The sequence below is a fragment of the Octodon degus genome, unplaced genomic scaffold, assembly GCF_000260255.1.
Source record: "Octodon degus isolate 3935 unplaced genomic scaffold, OctDeg1.0 scaffold00082, whole genome shotgun sequence".
Classification (NCBI taxonomy): domain Eukaryota; kingdom Metazoa; phylum Chordata; class Mammalia; order Rodentia; family Octodontidae; genus Octodon; species Octodon degus.
The window spans coordinates 6,175-10,513 of NW_004524658.1; positions in this window are offsets into that span (position 1 = coordinate 6,175).

Sequence of the window (4,339 nt, forward strand, 5' to 3'; positions counted from 1 at the left end):
TTGCCAGTTAAAATATGTTGCCAGTTAAAATATGTTGCCAGTTAAAATATGTTGCCAGTTAAAATATATGACACTAAAATTTGTCAAAACAAATACAAAATTTAGATAAATATATTGACTTAGTGTAAATATGTCCCATATTGCATGAGACATAAACTAAATGTGTATATTGTTAATAAAAAACTCAAATTTAGGTGGGTATATCCCATATTTTTATTTGCTAATTTTGGCAACCACTAGATAGACAATAAAGAGGAAACTACAGCACAAGAAATAGTATATGTGAGTGAGAAAAGTAGATAGGAAAACTGAAATTTGATAAGGATGAGATGGAGGTTATTTACTTAGGCAAAGGGATACCTGAGAAAGACATACAGTGGGCCCAGAGAAAGCTTGTGCAAATGTCTAAAGAGAGCATTGCTTCTGGGTTGACTGACTAATAGTTTAATCTGTGATGTAAACAAAGGGTAACCAATGACTTACTGGATCCACAGTGTCCTTTATGACTGTCTGGAGAATGGCCTAAGGAGTTCGCAAAGCATGCCTTGGAGCACATCAAGGGGGGGGGGCTATGGGCCTTGGGGGGATGACTTCCCAATTTCTCTCCAGTGCTGTTCCCTTGTTGTGCTTCCAGACACTTTGTGGTGAGCAAATGTATTCCGCAGTACCCTTCCAACGTGATATTTGTTCCTAAAGTCAGCAAGACCACGGACTGAGCCCTTTAAGCCACAAAGAAAATACAGCTCTGCCCATGTAGCATGTGGGAATCTGGGAGGCTGATCAATACATGGCTACAGCTTACAGAGGTAAAGACATTTCTTAGAGTTGTTGTGTCTGTCACTACTGGAATTAACCTAGGAGCTGTCCATTCAGAATTGTACATTCTTGTAATAGACTACAATTCCTTTGGCTTAAAGTAATGCCAATTCAAGTGTATGGTACAGGCAGAGGTTTTTTTTTTATCTCTTTCAGAAATAAAATTGTTTCTAAATACAGCTAAAATACTTCTATCAGCCATAAGACACATGCATATGACTTCGCATTAATACTTCTCTGGAACAAAGTGGCTTAATTACCTTTCACGAGAGAATCCATGTAAAAGTAGTTTTGTTACAAATGAATACTTTCATTTCATACACATCAGAAAAATAATTCTAGCTGGATTAATGGTAAGTAATGATATAATTATATACCTTGATCAAAAACGGAAAGGTTTTATTTAGTGATACTCTCATAAGCATTATAAATTTCCTAAATTCTAAATATAAAATAATTTATTCAATCCTTGAGTATATAAGAAATGACTATAATTATTTTAAAACATATTTTCTAAAAGATGTACTTAATTCAGATCTTAGAAGTTTCTCATTTATTAAACGGTAGAACTATGTACCTGCATTTTCAGAATTGGGTGTTTAATTTGGAAAAAAAATATACAAAAGTACAATTCTCTTTCTAAACACTCAGATTAGAACTAGTTATCTCCTGGAAAATATCCAGTTTCCTTGTAGTCTTTAATGTTCTGTACCAAATCACAGATTCATTGTTATTAAAGCTTTTATAGATAAAAGTACTTTTTGCTTGTGTTAGAAAATAGGATTTATGAGGGTTGCACACTATAATATGCTATAACATTCAAAATCATCAAAGTTTCAGTCTTAAATTGAAGCCAATGTGTACTGAAATAATTACTCTTCTTTGAAATATGTATATACATACAATTTTTATGTACTTGTAGCAAGAGTATGCTGCATTAAAAATGTTACATCAACTGCCATGTTTTATTGTGGAAGGAATCTGGTGTACATGATTTTAGTTTATGAAAGATAACATCTGACTTTGGGTTTTGAACCTTGAATATAGTTCCAGAACCTACTTATAATGAATATTTGAATGAATTATGATTATCTATTTTTATGTTTACATTTGTTTCTAGATTGATTTACATTTATGTGATAATTTATATGAAATTTTAGAAGCTTGTTTATCTTCAAGAAAGATGACCTCAATGATTATGAGGGATCTGACATAAAGTCCTACTATCTATGAATTTTATTATGTATCATCAACTTAAATGATCTGAATCTTTTCCATTTCTCTTGATCTATTGACCTATAGATGGGATTAATACTTTTTGAAGCAAGTTTTCTTTGAATTCACTAAATATGATATAATTAAATTTTTAGCAAAAATACACATGTGTTAATTCCCACTTCTAAGTAATTTGCTCATTTTCATAACACCTAGTAAGTGGTTCATAAATCTTTTTCATACTTTATATGACCAATACATTAATGCATGAGTAGTTGACTAAATGGATGAATGATGAAATAATCTGAAATAGCCGTACTTGTCATTAAACCTTGAATATTTTGCAAAAGTGTTGTCTGGTTATTCTAGACATCGTTTACTTTCAGGACCTACAAAGTATAGTAAGAATTGAAAGTCCTTATAAATAATTACTTATAATCAATGATACTGATCACTTTTTGCTGAAGGGTTACATTATCTTGTAAGTGTTTAAAGTGAATACTGCAAGAAATACTTAGTAAAACCCAAGAAATTTTCTGATCAATTCAAAATGTTTGAAAACTAACACTACAGCTTAATAATACAATAATTTAAAATACGTACTAATTTTTATATTGGACATGGAAATAAAACTGATAGATTTTTAACAGTCTTTATTCGAAGATACAGTAAGAAATCTTGTGAAAAAATTTAGTTCCTTAGTCAGGTTTCTCCTTTCCCTTTTTGTTTAATGAATGATATTCCTTGTGATCTTGGCAATATTTATTGATGTGTATGAAACGTGACTAACAATAACTTTTTGTGATGAAGCTATAGCAATAACATTCCAAGTGTAATGCTCCGAAATTAAGCAAGCATTAACACACTGGTAGGATAGGAGTTGGCTATATGTAATCCATCATTACTTGTAGAATGGCTTTGTACTGAATTGCATTCTGCTAAAGAGGTCACTCTGTAATTCCAGTGAAGCTTTTAGAAATGGCTTAACCAGATTGTACACAAGATAATGCCAAGGTTAATGTCTATATTTTAATTAAATGCATGATCACAAGCTCAGTTGCACCCTGAGTGAGACTATACTACGACACCAAGAAGAGCTCATCTCTGTTGTATTTAGCTGCAAACCTTTTATTTGAACAACTAAATATAAGCTACAGCTAAAAGCCAGTATCAATAATAAAATTGCAATATATTTCTTCCATAGACGACAATTCTTTTTATAATTATTAAATTAACAATACACTTCAGAGATGATAGAGACACAAACTGGACCAGATTTCAATTCTCAATATAACAGTTTAAGAAGAAGCAAGGCACTTTCCATGTTGTTATAAACTCCTGCACGTGGGCTTCTCAAGGTTGGAGGCAGCGAATTTCCACATCCTTCTAATCACTGGCATCCATGCTGAGGCAGTTGGTATGAGGAGAGGCCAGAGGCAAGAGTGTATGTTCTTCACCTCATTTACTAAGTAAATGTGTCGCTCAGGGAATGGTAACATCTGCCAGCAGGGATGACAATGTAAATCTACCAATGCAAAGGGGGATCCTAAAGCTTTCACTCACTCCTCCATAGTAAGCTGCCATAGATTCTACTTAATCGCATCTGCCCTTTCTTCTTCTACTGTAGAGCTGTAAGAGCTGGCTCCAGCAAAAAAAGCTAGTCACTGCTCTTTGATTTGGACCCACTCTAAGAAGTAGTTGGAGAAAGGGGAAGGAGAGTCAGAAAGCAAAACACTCTCTTTCCGGTTGCCTTCTACCCGAACTCCTAGCTGTCTTTCTCTTATCCTGGATGTCCTGGTTTCCCTTTTACTTCTACATAAAGACTTATGCTAGAGAATTAGCCAGTTTCTCCTGTTTTTAACCCTGTGCAGTTTTACATAACTCTATGCTTTATTAGGTTTGATACTGTCAAAATTGAAATGAAACAACTCAGAATAGAATTGTTGAGTAACTGTCTCCTTCATATACTTCTGATGCTTGTAAATGAATGACAGATTTGTTTTTTCAATGGCATAATCCAACACTTCGGACAGTATCTTAATATATGATAGGTGTGTTCAGATAAATAAATAAATAAATAAATAAATAAATAAGCAAAATTAAGGCCTCATTTATAATAATCGTAAATTTACTTACAAAGAAGCAATGTTTGAAATAAAAAGAAAGAAGCTTTAAATACAGTCCCAGTTATCTTAGAACATACACTCCTGCTTATGGCCTCCCCACACCAGCATAGAGGCTGGTGATTAGAAGAACATTTTGTTGACTGTGCCCACTCAGAAGTCACAAAATAAAAGCTTCCTTTCTT